The sequence below is a fragment of the Mauremys mutica genome, chromosome 1 (assembly GCF_020497125.1).
Source record: "Mauremys mutica isolate MM-2020 ecotype Southern chromosome 1, ASM2049712v1, whole genome shotgun sequence".
NCBI classification, from domain to species: Eukaryota; Metazoa; Chordata; order Testudines; family Geoemydidae; genus Mauremys; species Mauremys mutica.
Window position 1 is genome coordinate 208374072 of NC_059072.1, and position 17875 is coordinate 208391946.

Consider the following 17875-nt stretch of genomic DNA (forward strand, 5'->3'; position numbering starts at 1 on the left):
TAAGAGCTGTACTTGGTACGTCTGAAGGTGACAAGCACACAGCTGAGGTGTCTTTATTTTTTTTAAATTCTCTTTTGCTCACATTTGATGACAGCTTCTTAAAACTTTATGAATTAGACTATTTTTTCCTCACTCGTGTATTTTTAAGCTCGTGTGCACAATGATTTGCTATTGTAAAGTTGATCTATATTGACACTAATATTAGTGTGTGTTGCATAGAGAAATTAACTGAAGAAAAATGAACTATTTGGTGGGTGGGGTAGGGGCGTTCTGGTGAAGTAACCACATCCTGCCAAGGGAATTAATTACACGGATACTGCAAAACCTTGTCGAGAAATCAAGTGGAGGAGTCAAATTTTGTGCCCATATCGTATTCCTTTTAAACCTTTTATTCACTTAGGGATAAATCTCTACAGTCACAGCAGTGTAAGTCTGGAGTAGCTGCACTGAAGTCAATGGAATTACTCCAGAATTACGCGAGTGTGACAGAGCAGAATCAACCCCCAAGCAAGTGCAACAGCTGCCTCTAGACACAATACCTGTATAACCAATTAATCCCAATTGTAAGCATTTCTACTCAACTTCAGCTTTTTTAAAATGTCAAATTGTCAGCTTCTAATTATTGTAATTAGTTTGCAGATTTCTTGAGGTTCCCTGATTGGAGACTGGCTCTTTAGATTTTCTGTTAATTAATAAATACTGTTCATTTAATTTATTGATTCAAATGTAAATTTTCAGTCAGGCTTGATGCTAAAATTAGCTGTTGGACTACAAAATCCCCTCAACAAATGTCACAAGCACACAAAGAGGGAAACCCCCTCCCCCCGGCCACCAACCTTGTACTCTGAAATTCATATCTTACTTTTTTTTTTTTTTTAAATGGTCAAAGGGAAATTCTCTGGGAATTTCCCAGGAAGTGGAAGGGAAACTTTATTTATCAAACTCATGACAGACTGCTTTCAAGCTGACCAAAATCTAGGCAATGGAATATTTTGTTAGCTCTTTTTTTATATGAAACTGAATGGATAATGGCTGGGAGGAAGTGTGCCATGGTCCTCTGGAGATTTTCACTCCCTTGAACTGCAACCGAGTTCCAAGCCTGGGCTTCCTTCCGCAAAAACAAAGCGGTGACAAATTATTGTTGCTCCTTTTGCCAAGTGGGTAGCCAATTTGGGGGCTTTGCAGTGGGCTAGCTTCCTTTTTGAGGAGCAATTAGTCTCACAAATTCCCCATGTCTTCTCCTAGCCTAGTTTTAGTCACAGAATGTACACAAAGTCCTATTACCCTGGACACAGAAAATGAATAGCAGCCAAATTGTACACATGCAATTCAACCTGGAGAAACTCTAGTAAGACCCTGCTATATTCAGCCCTCTAGCAAGAAAACCACTTCCTTTCTGACCCATTGCTTTGCCTACAGGTGGGCAGCACCAGTGGAAGGGCAGCCAGCACATCCCTCGGCCCGTGCCGCTTCCTGCAGCCCCCATTGGCCTGGAGTGGTGAACCGCAGCCAGTGGGTGCCATGATCAGCCAAACCTGGGGACGAGGCAAGTAAATAAACCAGCCTGGCCTGCCAGGGGCTTTCCCTGAACAAGCCGTGGACAGGCTTTGAGAACTACTGATCTAGACCATCCCTAACAGGTGTTTGTCCAACCTGCTCTTAAAAATCCCCAATGATGGAGATTCCACAACCTCCCTGGGCAATTTATTCCAGTGCTTAACCACCCTGACAGTTAGGAAGTTTTTCCTAATGTCCAATCTAAACTGCCGTTGCTTCTTGTCCTATCCTCAGAGGTTAAGGAGAACAATGTTTCACCCTCCTCCTTGTAGCAACCTTTTTATGTATTTGAAAACTGTTATCATGTCCTCTCTGTCTTCTCTTTTCCAGACTAAACAAACCTAATTTTTTTCCATCTTCCCTCATAGGTCATGTTTTCTAGACCTTTAAACATTTGTGTTGCTCTTCTCTGAACTGTCTCCAATTTGTCCACATCTTTCCTGAAATGTGGCGCCCAGAACTGGACACAAGACTCCAGTTGAGGCCTAATTAGTGAAGGGTAGAGAGGAAGAATTACTTCTCATGTCTTGCTTACAACACTCCTGCTAATGCATCCCAGAATGATGTTTGCTTTTTTTTGCAACAGTGTTACACTGTTGACTCATGTTTAGCTTGTGATCCACTATGACTCCCAGAACCCTCTCCGCAGTACTCCTTCCCAGGCAGTCATTTCCCATTTTGTACGTATGTTCCTTTTATTCAGAGATTGGAAGTCAAAAGCAAACTCTCCTTCTTTTTCAACTCCCAATTTAGTTTTAAACTTTGAATTAACTAATCACTGAACTGAAATGAAGGAAATAATCTCTTTTTCTATCTGCAGAAGAAGGCAGTACTGTCAAAAGCTGATTTAGCACTTTAACAAACTCTGGTTCCAGGAGCTTAGCAAGTGACTTCCACCAGTTTTAGTGGTTTGACTTTGTTTAAAACTTTGGCAGCAAACATGTAATGTTTTAAATTATTTTTCTAATGTAATGATCTTAATAGTTTATAGTAAATTTAGACCTTAACATAGGTTGTCAATTTCAAATTTAATTTTAAATATATTTAAATAAAAAAATCTGATTTAAATTTTTAAAATTTGATTTTTGTTAAAAATCACTTTTTTTTTAAAATCCACCTTGTCTAAGAGATTCAACCATAACCAATGTCCTCCAGAATTAGCTTCTCTGAAAGTGTCTATCCAGGCAAAAGACCCATAAAAACCCATAGAAATAACTGTCCAGGTGCAATTGTTGTAACCAGTTTTTATGAAGTTTTTGGGCAAAACCCTGTCTGCCCTTTATATGGAAGTTTCCTAGTAAGTACCCATATGTCATTCATAACCTGCATTTCAGTACTACCCTGTAATTTGCACAGTGTATTAGCTTAATCTTGTAAAGCAATTTGGGATACTTTCAGATGACAAATGCTATGTAAGGCCTGGTCTACACTAAGTGCGGGGGTCGAACTAGGGTACGCAAGTTCAGCTACGTGAATAGCGTAGCTGAACTCGAAGTACCCTAGTTCGACTGACTTACCCGTCCAGACGCGGCAGGGTCGAACTCCGCGGCTCCAAGGTCGACTCCGCCACCGCCGTTCGCGGTGGTGGAGTTCTGGAGTCGACCGCAGCGCTTCCGGAGTTCGAACTATTGTGTCTAGTTCAGACGCGATAGTTCAAACTCCGAGAAGTCGAACTCACCGCGTCGACCCGCGCGGTGAGTATGGACCTGCCCTAAGTGTACATACTAAAATCAAGCTGGATAACTGATAATACAAGCTGACCATTTGCAACTGAGTCCATGAAAATTATCCCTGTTTGCTTGTTTTGTCACTCTTCTACTATAGTAGCATCTAACTTAATGACTTCACTCCATTGTGAACTAACAGGCAAACAAACTAAGAGGTGGTATGGGGTAGGGACTTCAAGAATGGCTTTACCAAATCTATTTCGCCGAGGATTAATCTCAAAGAATCATTACAGTATTTAGCACTGTTAGTAGCCTCTATCTGAGAGAAGCCCACACACTATTCTACTACTAGGCTCAACTTGCATTAGTAGAAGTATTCAGGGGATGCCTGGACCACATCAGGATGACAGTTTCATAATCACTAGAATTCAACAAATCTAACCTCATTATTAAAAATAGCATTACAAAGAAATTAAATTGAATTTTAAAACCACCATATCTAATCTGACAAAGAGCAGTGACTCTCACAGAGAAATAGGAGAAGCACAAAAGTGCCTGACACTGTTTAATGGTATAATATAAGTGAAACCACAAAAAAACCACAGAAATCTCAATTTCGCCTACATGAATGGTCTAGGAAACCCCCCTGAAAGTAGATCCAAATTGAGTTTAATTTTCCTTTTCACACCAGTTTTGCATTGTATTTCCACCAGCACAAACTCTAAGGGTTAGGCAAGTGAAATATCCCAGAATTAAACAATAATTCCAGAGAAGATTGGCAACTGACACCGTGTGTAGCATCACTTTGAATTGCATCCAACGAAGTGGGTATTCACCCACGAAAGCTCATGCTTCAAAACGTCTGTTAGTCTATAAGGTGCCACAAGACTCTTTGCTGCTTTTACAGATCCAGACTAACATGGCTACCCCTCTGATCAGGGCCGGCTCCAGACCCCAGCGCGCCAAGTGTGTGCTTGGGGCAGCGTGCCGCGGGAGGGCGGCAGGCGGCTCTGGTGGACCTCCCGCAGGCATGCCTGCGGAGGGTCCGCTGGTCCGCGGCTTCGGTGGAGCATCCGCAGGCATGCCTGCGGGAGGTCCACCAGAGCCGCGGGACCAGCGGACCCTCCGCAGGCATGTCTGCAGGATGTCCACCGGAGCCGCGGGACCGGAGAGCGCCTCCCACGGTGTGCCGCCCTGCTTGGGGCGGCGCAATTCCTAGAGCCGCCCCTGCCTCTGATACTTTGAATAGGAAGTATTTGGTCTCTGGCCCTAATCTTGTATGAAAAGATCATTAATTGGTGCTAGCTTTGTGGCCTTGTGCTGGGGTTCTGGTTTGTTTTTCTCTATCTCTCTCTTTCTCCCTGAACTAGGTGAATGGTAACTGCAGTGAAGTCTTCAAATAGCTGAATTGATCTAAAGGGAAAACCTCCATAGTTTTACAGAGATTTATAGGGCTGCAAGGTGAGGAACTGGTTATGAAGGCCTCAAACTTGCAAGTGCTTATGTAAGTGTTGTAACGTTAAGAATGAGCAGGGTTCCATTGAAGTCAATGGGACACTGACTGCGGTGGCAACCCCAGCACCGTTCCTCCCACTCTGAGCAGCCCTTATGTGGGATCCCCATTCTGGCTGTATCTCCCCAACTCCTTCCTCCTCTTGACTGGCTCCCTCTGAAGTACCTCCTGGCTCAGTAGTGGCAGCTCTCGCAGCAGCTTCTTTCTTGGATGCCTGGTCCAGTATGTCCCTCTGTAGTGGCAGGTCAAGAGGCGCTGGTGGCAGTAGCAGCACCTGAGTCAGTGAGGATAGGGTGGAGGGGTAGGCTGCTTTTTTTTTTTTTTTTAAACATGCAGTAATGCTCTAGTTTCAACTCCAGCTTGGTGCTTTCAGGGATCTTGGTTGAAACCGTGCACAAGGGGCTGAGGCCCTCGCATTACATGGTTGCCCATCTTTCCCTGAGCCACCATTTGGGAGTCTGAGAGCCAGAGCATTATGGCGGATTCCTTGATTAGAGCAGAGCAACAGTGAGATCGCTTTTATACTCGGAGGGTTGCATATCCGAGTTCTCAAACTCGGAAAGGTAAAACATGGCCCATCAAATGGCCTGGAAATACAAAAAACAGGTTGAACTCATACTGCAATGTTCGGATAGCCTAAAGCATAAGAGAAAACTCGCTTCATCAGCCCCCCTCTGGTGTTCTGTTTTATACAGGTTCTTATATTGTGCTCATCACCAGAGATCTGAGCACCTTCCAGTACTGCATTAAGCAACGTGACTAACATTTGTCATGAGGGGTTTGTTTTCTTCTCCTCTCCCCAAGGGGAGAAGTGTGAGCTGTGGGGGTGTTTGGTTTTGGAATTTTTTTATAATGTATTTATATACACTTGTTGCTCTGGGTCTGTTGGGGAAGGCAAGCTCAAAGAAATGTGCCTTGCACTTGTAGTGGAAAGAGGTGAGGTGTATGATGGTCCTATGTTCCTGGGGGCGTTTCTTTCACAGTCAAGGGGCAGACACCAAGAAAGTTCTGTCTCCTGCACAGATGAGTTTTACCCTTATTCTAGAAAGTTCCATTACGCCTGAGGAGCTGAGCTATCAACCACAGTCCTTGTTGCAGTGCTTTAGTCAATCTTGTAGATATCCTGGCTGCCTCATGCATTTTCCTAGAGGCTGCCAGCAGCCAAACACATCCAGGAGCCCAACAAAAGGGAGCATGCAGTTTTGAGTGCACAGATTTAGAGGACGACTTTGAAAATATGGCCCTTGTACAGGCCCATGTACACTAGGGGTAAGATTTTAACCAATAACTAGGGACTTTTCGGTGCCCAGCCTGAGACGCCTGAAAGAGGCCTGATGACCAGAAAATGATGAGCACCAAATAGGGCCCCTTTTCAGATGTCTCAGTTGTAAATCTAAATTCACTAGTCATTTAAAAAAAATAAAAAAATCTTGTCTCATCCCTCATCGCCATGATGTCTGAGTGCCTTGAGCCATTCATGGAACTCCCACTGAAGGGCAGCTGCTGGCTAAAAGCCACTGCAAGATGCATAAAATACTAGTAGAAGGAAGTGCTGATAAGTGAGTACCTGCTGCTGCTGCTGACCTTTTACATCCACTGTAATGCTTGCCGTAAAGACTAACTTCCTTTCTTGCTCTTTCTCTTGCTTTCAATTGGGAACAGAGGGCCAAATCCTGTGAAGTGCTGATTGCCTTCTGCAAGATGCTAAGCGCTGGGAGTAGAAGGTGGCAAGAACCTTGCAGAGGGTGCTCAGTACCTCTCAGGTTAGACCCTGTGGATGCTTTGAGAGGTGGATTGACAGGTGTTTAATTTATTGCAACGTCTGGAAGTGCTTCTGCATCCTCTGCTGAAATGTTGTGTGTAACTTCTTACAGCACTAAAAGGTGTGATGTCCAGTCGTGCTTGCAGCAGCAGTGTACCAGGAAAGCAGTTGTTTTTGTCTTGCCCTATGCTTTTAGGGATAGAGGGCTTCTGGCAGGACAATTGCATCACTGTAACCAGAAGGGGTGACTGATCAATGTGACCATGCCATCCCAGGCCATAAAGTTGGCAGATCTCCTCAGTGAAGTCTTGTTAGTGATTGGAGAGGTCTCCATAGGGCATGGGTTGGGGGCAGGGATGAGGTGGTGAAACAACCCCCCCTTTTCCCCCTACATGAACCCAGGGTGGTGATGGCATTGGGAGTCGTATTTACCTCTGATTCAAAACTACAGCCGGATGCTAGTAGGCTGCTGCTGAAACTAAGCTCTTTTGGATAGGGTGAAAATCCGAAGTCTTGACTATTGTGGTAATTAATGCTAAGCCAAGGGTTTGGCTGAATCAAGGCCTAATAGAGCTGACTGAACATTACCAAAATTAGAAACTTTAATGAAAAATTGTGACTGAAAAAACTTCATGACAGTTTTTGGGAAATTGTTTCCTTGGTTTATGACTTGCTCCAGTAGTTAAAAGCACTGTTGTGTTTCACAAGAGCTAGAATGCCTAGCCCCAGGATCTTGACCAAAATTTTATAGGGTAAGTAGATTCCGCCTACTTAAAACTTGCTTTGTAGTTTCACTTGGGGAATCGGAAGAGATGGGGGAAATCTTCTTTGTGATCATGAATAGGTCACTTAATCTTTCAGTCCCTCGGTTTCCCTACCTATATAATGAGGATATGCCTACCTATTTGACAGAGGTGGAAGTTTGAAAAGCACTTTATTCTGATGAAATGTCGCCAGTCCAAGGATCTCAAAGTACTCATATTAAGTGGATAAGATTCTTCACTTTCCATCCTCAACAGAGAACAAGTCTACATGAGAATTAACTGGCTGCCACCTTTCATTTTGGTGCAGGCTGCATCACTACTGGGTAAAGTGAGTGGTCTGTCTAATTGTTAGAGCACTTAGCATCTTTCTAACAAAGATTTCAATAGATATTCCAAGTGACCATGAGTAATAATAATCCATGTGAAAACCACCTCCTTTAAGTATTTCATAACTGACATCACAGGGAAATATATATAGATCTGAGGATCACAATAAAACAGTTTCCACCCCAAGATAACAAAATTCAGAGGATTAACATAATTAGCAGGATTCCCCAATAATGCAGAAGACACTTTGCCTACACCCATTGCAGATCGCTAATTACTTATGCTGTGATTCCTGCAGTGTCCTGGGTACTGGCTGACAGGTTACCTATATGAAGTGCAATATAACAAGATTTATAGAAAACAGTCAGAAAAATACAGCTATAGAATCTGAAGGAAACAGTTGACTGGTGAAGACCTCTTAACCAGCTACCCTCCTCATTGTGTATGTTAAGTCTCCTCCATAAGCAAAACTCTTGTGTTGCTCTCACATATACAGTTCAAACTGGGATCCCTCTCCCCAGTATCATGCCTGGTTGCTGTTGCTGAGGTCCTTAGATCCTTCCCTGCTACATTGTTATACTGGGATATAAGGCTTTCTGGCAACTTCACAAGTGGCCTTGGGTCTTGCATGAAACTTAAAGGACTGGACCTAATGCTACTGCACACTGATCTTTCTTTCACCTCTTCCAAGCTGTGTTTAAATAAAAAATAAAATAAAATAAAAAAAACCCGTTCAAGGGAGAATGATGGAGGCAGATGAAAGATGAGACAAAATGCTCATCTTCAAGACAGCGCTGAAGTGGGAACCTGAGTTGAAAGATACAGACCACAGTTCTGAGCTATAGCTTGGGGTGGGAGCAAATGTTTCTGTATCATCCCTGGGGCCTCCTAGATTCTGGAGCCAGCCAGGGATTGGACTGATCACTGGTATAAACTAGAGCAGCCCCCAGGATGCTCTAACCTACACCTGGCTGCTAAAAGCCAAGAATAGTTGGCGTGACTCGACACTCCAGGCATGCCCCCTTTTTCAGCCAGCCACTCCCCAGCATGCTTCCTGTATCCCAGCCTACACATGTGAGTAAGGTGTGGAGCTGATGTAGTAGTTCTGCTAGCCACTCCCCAACATGCTTCCTGTATCCCAGCCTACACATGTGAGTAAGGTGTGGAGCTGATGTAGTAGTTCTGCTAGCCACTCCCCAACATGCTTCCTTTATCTCAGGCTACAAAATGAGGGGTGGAGCTGATACAGTGGTTTTATACCAGTCAGGGATTGCCCCTCCACAGTGGGAATTCCTGGGTAGCAGGTTAAACTGGCTTTATTCCTGCTGTGAGTTACCACAGAGTCATGAAGCAGAAATAATTGGAACAAATAATGTGTGTTTTTTTCCCCCCAATCTAGATTACTTCTATTTCAGATTAAGACAAAGAGAGAACAATCTAACGTATCCAAGTCACCACCTCATCTGGTGTCCATTGGTTGCACTTCACTGACCTCTTCCAATAGAGAGAACTACACTGATTTATATAGGCTGAGGGTCTGGCCCTCCGTGCGTAGGCGAGCGAGTGAGAGAACACTGACTCTCTCTGTAACATTCCACATCTGAAATGAAACACAGAAAATGGCAGCTGCCCTTCATGAGTCAGAAAGGCCCTGTTTAAAGGAGCAGGATGCAGAAGACAGAATAACAAAGCCTCCTTTCCCTTACATAGCCATCATCACCACAAAACCCACAAAGATTTTAAACTAACCACAGGGTAACATGAAACAAATGGGAGCCAAATGGCTGAACTAAAGAGAATATACATCCACCGCTTTCAAGCAACTGCAATTTGCTAGCAGTAGTTTTCTGATAGACGTGTTTATTAAAACACACCTTTGTTTTACTTTTATTTTGTTTTATAATATGGAAGCCTCATTCAAGCCCTGATGCAGCAGTCCATGCCCATTCAGCAAAGCTCTTTAGCCTGCACTTAGCTTTAAGCATATGTTGTCCCATTGACGTTAATGTGACTCAAGCATGTGTTTAAAGTTAAACAAGGGTTTAAAAGCTTTGATGAATAGAGATGGTCTTAAATGTTTTGCTGAATTTGGACCCCAGTGGATAATTCCTGAGAGGATGAAAAAAATCTCTTCTGTAATGAATGTAAATGTTACCTCTTACTTGTTCTGGATTTTCTTCTGTTAGGATTAGTAGAAATAATCATATCATGTTAGTAATCCCAATGTTTTAGTTTCATGTCGGAAGTATGGACAAAATGCCTTGGTTGGTTTGCCGGCTCCGACCTTTGGGCTTGCTTTATCCTGCCACAACAAATTCTCAAAGCGGTTTGTAAATGGCTTTTCCACAGAAACCCTCTTGTTTATGTGAGCTATTCATTTTTTCTTAAAACGAGCAGAGGCATGTTGTGATAATGGAGTCTACAAAAGTACTCTAATTGTGAGCTCAACTGTAAAAAGTGAGTGTCAGGTCATAGATTGTGATATCTTATCATAATAAATGTTGATGGGAAAAGTTGCGAAAGGGAGATGGACTAAATTAGCTAAAACAAAAAGGCCTATTGATATGCTTCAAGGACTGTTAAAATTATGACTGGTAAACAAGGGGAGTGGAAATCAATGAATAGGGCCCTACCAAATTCATAGCCATGAAAAACACACCACGAACTGTGAAATCTGGTCTCCCCCCATGAAATCTGGTCTTTTACCCTATACTATACAGATTTCACGGGAGAGACCAGCGTTTCTCAAATTGGGGGTCCTGTCCCAAAAGGGAGTTGCAGGTGTGGTTGCAAGGTTTGTTTGTTTGTTTTTGGGGCGGAGGTGTCACTGTTTTGCCAACCTTACTTCTGTGCTGCCTTCAGAACTGAATGGCTGGAGAGTGGCAGCTACTGACTGAGGGCCCAGCTCTGCAGCCAGCAGCGCAGAAGTAAGGGTGGCAATATACTATGCCATACCGTACTGTGCCATCCCTACTTCTGCACTGCTGCTGGTGGTGGCTCTGTCTTCAGAGTTGGGCTCCTGGCCAGCAGCTGCTGTTCTCCAGCTGCCCAGCTCTGAAGGCAGCGCTGCCACCAGTTCAGAAGTACTGAAGTACCACAACCACCCCACTACAATAACCTTGTGACATCCCCCCGCCCCGCGCGCACGCGCGCACATACACACACAACTCCTTTTTGGGTCAGGACCCCTACAATTACAACAGGGTGAAATTTCTCATTTAAATAGCTGAAATCATGACACTTATGATTTTTAAAATCCTATGAGCGTGAAATTGACCAAAATGGACCATGAATTTGGTAGGGCCCTACCAGTGAACCAAAAGTGGTGTGTCAGAAATTGGTCTGATTGGTGGACAAAATGATGTTGGGATGCACTTTCCACTATTGCTCCTTTTTCATGTCATTAAAGAGAATTTTGGGGTGAAAAATAGGCTACTAGAGTGAGCTTCACTGTCATGGCTGCCACCCCAACTGTCTTCTGTGACCCTGATCCTGAGAGATGTCCTGACCAGACCAGGCTAGAGAGAGGGACCCAATGACCAGGGGTGGCTCTACGTTTTTGGCCGCCCCAAGCAGTCATGCCTGGGAGGCGCCCCGGAGCCGCGGGAGCAGCGGACCTCCCGCGGGCATGACTGCGGAGGGTCCGCTGGTCGCGCGGCTCGGCTGCACCTCCCGCAGCTGCGGACGGTTCGCAGGTCCGGCGGCTCCACTGGAGCTGCCGCAGGCATGCCTGCGGGAGGTCCAGCCGAGCCGCGGGACCAGCGAACCGTCCGCAGTCATGCCTGCGGCAGGTCCGGTCGTCCCGGGGCTCCGGTGGACCTCCCGCAGGCATGACTGCGGCAGGTCCGCCGGCCCAGCCTGCTGCCCCCCCGGGAAAGGGCCGCCCCACGCGCGTGCTTGCCGCGCTGGGGTCTAGAGCTGGCCCTGCCAATGACATTACCACCTCCACCAGCTTCAGTTAAATACCGAACATCATTTGACATGTGATCCTTTCCTGCATCTATCCTTTCCCACCATATCTCTTTCTAATATATCTCTCTAATACGAGTCTAGCTTAGCTGCCTAAGACTGCATATTTTGCAACAATGGAATCTGACAGCAACAATGATAGATGGACTGGCCTCAGGCTAACTTTTTCTCTTTTTCCCAAGAGGACAGTTATTACCATCTTTTGTACCATCTAAAAGACTGACAAACAAATGGGGGAGGGTTCTTTCTAAAGCCTCTCTCCAGCTAAAGGGAAGGGGATTAGGGGTGGTGTTAAAATGGAAATCCTGAGGCCCAGATTCTGATACCCGTACTCACCCTGAGAAGCAAAAATAGACCTATCGACCTAACTGACTACCCATGCAATAAGTTGATACTTAGCATGAGTAAGGATATTAGATTCTGGTCCTTAGGGCTTGGCTACACTTGCAGATGTAGAGTGCTGGGAGTTAAACCAGCCTTCGGAAATCGCAGCAGGGAAAACGCTGCCGTGTGTTTACACTGTCAGTTGCAAGCGCGCTGGCATGGCCACATTAGCAGCTCTTGCAACACCACAAAGAGCAGTGCATTGTGGTAGCTATCCCAGCGTGCAAGTGGCTGCAACGTGCTTTTCAAATGGGGGGGTTGGAGTGTGACAGGGAGTGTGTTGTGTGTATGTGGAGAGAGAGACCGTGTGTTTTGCGGGGCAGCATGCTGTCTTGTAAGTTCAGACAGCAGCAGAGCCCCCACCCCCCTCTCTCTCTCACACACACACTCTCAGCAGCAGCATTCCACAGTAATGATTGCTTTGTCCCGGGGCAGATAAGCATGCCAGCTGTCTGAAACAGAGCTTTGAAAGGAGATATCCGCATGCCTGCAGCTGAGTTCAAAACAATGCCAAGAGTGGCCACTTGACTTCAGGGTATTATGAGTATGGGTAACCTGGGACGCAGCAAGCTATATGCTTCTCATGGAGGTGGATTACCAGGAGCACTCCAGCTGCAGAGTCCAGGAGCTCTAAGTGCCTTGCCAATGTGGACACCTCAGGGATAAGGGCACCCAGGGCTGATTTAATGCGCTCTAACTTGCAAGTGTAGCCAAGCCCTTAGTGACTAAAGCACAGGGCCGGTGCTACCATTAAGGTGAACTAGGCGGTTGCCTAGGGCGCCAAGATTTGGGGGCGCCAAAAAGCGGTGCCCTCAAAAAAAATTTTCAGCGGTTCCTCCTCGAGCGCACGGTCGCTGCTCCACTTCTCCAGCCTCCCAGGCTTGCAGTGCCAATCAGCTGTTTGGCGCCGCAAGCCTGGGAGGGGAGGAGAATTAGAGTGGGGGCAGCGTGCTTGGGGAGGACGCAGAGCAGAGAAGAGCTGGGGTGGGGAGGTGATGCACGGCTCCCCGGGGGGGGGGAACTCTCATGGGGGGATGCCTCAGGGTGGAGGGGGGGATGGGGAGCTGCCACAGGGCTGGGAGAGGGGAGCCTAGGGCGCGAAACTTCCTTGCACCGGCCCTGCTAAAGCAGATATGGGGCTGGGAATCAAATAGGGAGGGGGCAGATGGTGGTGGAGCAAAAGAGGAAAGCAAATATTTAAGGAGGAAAAAAACAAGCGCAGAAGCAATGTTACCTCTGGTGAGAGTTTGTGCAGGTTATTAGAGCGGACTTACATTGTGTATGATTTCTGCAATGAAAGAGGGAAGGGGAACCAGAGCAGGATGTGACGCAGTGAGGTTCAGCGGTGACTAATAAAACTTATTTTAGTTTTCACAATCCTTTTTTAAAAGGCTTTGTTTTTATTGACTTAAAATCAACTATAAACGAAGTGAATATAGCACAGTGATAGCGGGAGCCAGCTGGCCTGCTCTTAAACAGTAGAATGTTACTTAGTTTTCTCAGGGTGGCTTCCCTTGAAGACGGGCACACTCGTGCCATCAGAGGAAAGCTCAGCAATAGGCATTTGTCTTTTCGCAGGACTGAAGGAGCACTTTGCATGAGGACTATCCACTTGAGAAGTGTTTATTAGAACATCACTAACCAATGGGAGAATCTTTGCAAGTGACTGATTGAATTTTGAAAACGTTTCGATGACCTAATGTTAGATGGAAAAGGCAACTGTTACTTCTTGAAAATATTCTTTGGTTTCCTGAGGAGGTTCAGCTGCAACTGTCCCTGCATTTTTGTGTTGCATACACTGTATTAGTAAAAGCTTGTCTACACTTACTGCACTGCAGTGGTGCAGCTGCATCATCTGTAGCACATAGTGAAGACACTACCTACGCCAACTGGGAGAAGCTCTCCCATCGATGTAGGTACTCCGCCTTCCCAAAAGGCAGTAGCTGTGTCAGTGGGAGAAATCCTCCCATCAACATAGCACTGTCTATCCAGGGAATTCAGTCAGTCTAACCCTGTCGCTGAGAGGTGTGGATTTTCCGGCACCCCAGAGCGACATAGTTATACCAACATAAATTTGTAGTGTAGACTGGGGCTAAGAGGCAGATTGCAAATTGCAGCAGACCTTTGGGTTTCAGACTGACTGCGATGTATATTTTCTATATTACCGGCTGGATTGACCACCAGGGCGAGAGGCGCAGGCGGAGTCGATGGGGGAGCATCAGCCATCCACTTACCGCAGTAAGTAGCTCTAAATACATCAACTTCAGCTATGTTATTCATGTAGCTGAAGTTGCGTAACTTAGATTGATTCCCCCCCGGCCCCAGTGTAGACCAGACCTAAATGTGGTTTCACTGTACTTTCAGAATTGACAACTGTGTTTAAATGATCGAGGAACTCAAGTCCTCCATCATTTATGTTATCTCAAGTCAATTTTTCAAAAGCTCATAAGTGACTTAGAAGCCTAAATCCTATAGACTTTCAGTGAGACTTGGGAGCCTCAATCACATTTGAAAATGGGACTTAGGAACCTCCCAGCTTTTGGATAATTAACTTTTTGGTGGAAAAGCTTCCTCTAGCTTTGGTCTGATTATGATCATGGTTTAAGCTCACCTCTGAGGAATAGTGGGGGCAGTTCAGCCCAAATCAGACGGTTCATTATTTACAGTTTTGGACATGATTGGTAACTATTTATATTTACATTTTAGAATCTGTGGCTATGGCTATACTTGCACTTCAAAGCGCTACCGCGGCAGCACTTTGAAGCGCTAAGTGTAGTCAAAGCGCCAGCGCTGGGAGAGAGCTCTCCCAGCGCTGTCCATATGCCACCTCCCTGTGGGGAATAACGTACAGCGCTGGGAGCGCAGCTTTGACCACATTGGCGCTTTGCAGCGCCGCAATTTGCAGTGCTGGAGAGGGTGTGTTTTCACACCCTGCTGCAGCGCTGCAAATTTGCAAGTGTAGCCATGGCCACAAAAGATTAGGGTTGGAAGGGACCTCAGAAGTTCATCTAGTCCAACCCCCTGCTCAAAGCAGGACCAATCCCCAGACAGATTTTTACCCCAGTTCCCTAAATGGCCCTCTGGAGGATTGAACTCACACCCCTGGGTTTAGCAGGCCAATGCCCAAACCACTGAGCTATCCCTCCCGTTTAAAAACATTCTGCTCTCTTAATGTTGTGCCAGTTCACTTATACGTGTGCTTCAGGTTTCTCCATTATCTATAATTGGTGTATACCACCTCTGTGAGTAGCACTGTGAGTAATTTGTAGCAAGTACCCATATTGAATACAGTAACTCCTCACTTAACATCCTCCTGTTTAATGTTGTTTCAAAGTTATGTCGCTGCTCAATTAGGGGACATGCTCATTTAAAGTTGTGCAATGCTCCCTTATAACGTCGTTTGGCTGCCTGCTCTGTCCACTGCTTGTAAGATTCTGTGGAAGAGCAGCGACTTTACAAGGGAGCATTGCACAAGTTCCTCTTCTCCGCCTTCTCCCCCTCCCTCCCAGTGCTCCCCCCCACCACACAGCTGTTTGGCGGCACTTAGGACTTTGTGGGTGGGGGAGAAGAAGAGGGGATGTGGCATGCTCTGGAGAGGAGTGGGGGTGGGAAGAGATGGGCCTGGAATGGAGCGGGGCCAGGAAAAGGTGGGCCTGGAGCATCCCCGGCAATGTCGGTGCCTGTTCTCTGGGGAAGCTGCCGCTGCTGCTGCAAAGGTGCTTCCTAGCGTCCTTGTCTGCAGCGGGCTGTGCCTGTGTAGGGTAAGCCAGGGGCACTTCCTAACAACAGTATTGTACAGTATATAATGCCTTTTGTCTGCCCCCCCAAAAATTTCCTTGGAACCTAACCCCCCACATTTACATTAAATCTTATGGGAAAATTGGATTCGTTTAACATTGTTTCACTTAAAGTTGCATTTTTCAGGAACATAACTACAGCATTAAGTGAGGAGTTACTGTACAAACACCCATGAAAATTCACAATGCCAACAACTTATCATCTTACATACCTCCTGAAGCTTACCTTTGTCCTGATGTGTACGAATCACTCCCACTAGCTAAGATGACAAACACCTGTGACTACTTTGATCTCTGTGACTTACACAGTTTATGCAACTGCACCTGAGCTATTTTAGGCACAGGCCGTCCCTGTTACTTGCTTAGTATAATGGGACCCTAACCTCTCATTGGGGTCCTTAAATGCTATTGCAATAATAAATACTAATTCTGTAAGTCAGTTGTCTGTCAGCAGCTTGAGATTTTCTTGAATTGATGTGTTTTTCAATATTTGACTCTTGCTCTGTGACTTGGTCACAAATAGATCATTAGGAACACTCTGCAGCTGAAACTTTAAAGTGTGTTTAGTGATATGACTAATAGATTGGTTTGTTATAGTTTCTCTTCCCAGACTGGGTAAATAACTTTCAGCCTCAAGTGTTGAGTGTGAGTACGGTATTTATGTTTGAGTTCAGCAGTCACTTTCTGCAAGCTAAATCTAAGCTTCACGTTTGCAGTAAAGTTGATGCCAAAATCTCATTCAATACAGTGACCAAGGAAAGCCAGTACAAAGTGCCTGCCATTTCCTTAATCGAGCAAATACTGTAGATAACATTTAGCTTCAGGTGAGAGCTCCCTTTGTTCTCACCGGCATGCTTTTAGTGGCTTGATTTGTTTTTCCCTCTTCTACCATTATTTTTTAAAGCAGTCACTTTTCACACTCCCACCCCCAAATCAAAACTAAAGCAAATGGCATTTACAAGAAATTGGAGATTGGCATGTTGTTGCTTTTTAATCTCCCCCAGCACATTGCCACGTACAGCAGAAACTTTCACTTCTCACTCCCTGTTTTCTAAACACACACCGCTCCTGAAGCCGGTGTAAAAAGATCAATATAAGCTCATGTCTCAGATGCAGCACCGATAGTCCCCGTCCCCCCCCATATTGAAAAGAACCAACTTACGTGTCTGGATTTTCTTGATACTTTGCTTAAGAGGGCTGGAAGTCGAATGCAGTACTGGAACCAACTCCCTGCATTAAATGAGGAAGTGCTGCTACAAGGCAGGATGTTTGAGGGAATGACTCACATGTGTAGCATAGTGGGTCTTGACTACCAGTGGAATGAAAGGAATAACCACACTAACTACAGCTTGCTCCGCTGAAGTTAGTGGTGATTGTGAAGTACCATCTAATAATAAATGCTCAGCAACATTTGATCTTCCATCTTTATCACCTCCCTGTTTTGGCCAAACATTATGCTGTAAATGTCACAGAGCATTATGTATTGATCCAAAATCTTACCGTGATTTATGTGACCATATTTAGAGGATTTTTAAAACATGGGTTAGCTATAAACTGCAAAGGCTAGTTATTGCACTGGCCTTTCTTGATCTTTTAGCATATTATCTTTTAAATATGGGAGTTGGAGTGAGGAAGTAGAACAAAGTGAATGGATAAGACTGGGACAAACTATTACTGGGGGTATTTAATAATGTGTCCCAATGACTTTTTCTTAAGCTGCCAATTGCCATGTAATGTTCAGGTATCATAGTCCTTTTCAGAATTAGAATACAGTAGAACCTCAGAGTTACGAATACTTCGGGAATGGAGGTTGTTTGTAACGCTGAACAAAATGTTATAGCTGTTCTTTCAAAGGTTTACAACTGAACGTTGACTTCATACAGCTTTGCAACTTTACTATGCAGAGAAAAATGCTGCTTTTAATCATCTTAATTTAAATGAAACAAGCACAGAAACAGTTTCCTTGCCTGGTCAAATCTTTTGTTTTGTTTTGTTTTGTTTGTTTTTTAGCGTTCCTTTTATATTTTTAGTAGTTTGTTTAACACAGTACTGTACTGTATTTGCCTTTTATTTTTGCTCTCTGCTACTGCCGGATTGTGTACTTCTGGTTCCAAATGAGGTGTGTGGTTGACCGG

At 45.0% G+C, this 17875-nt stretch overlaps 1 protein-coding gene across 3 annotated transcripts in view; it reads right to left on the reverse strand.

The window, feature by feature from the left end:
• Nucleotides 1-17083, reverse strand: part of LOC123365090 (CD276 antigen homolog) — a 38838-nt gene extending 21755 nt beyond the window's left edge. The window contains exon 1 of one of the 3 annotated variants that reach the window (XM_045007720.1): nucleotides 16903-17083. The gene's annotated coding sequence lies outside the window, so the exon portion shown is untranslated. Of the gene's footprint in view, nucleotides 1-15952; nucleotides 16092-16902 lie in introns of those variants that run through there. The other 2 variants (XM_045007729.1, XM_045007739.1) reach the window with 2 other exon arrangements.
• Nucleotides 17084-17875: the final 792 nt, after the last annotated feature.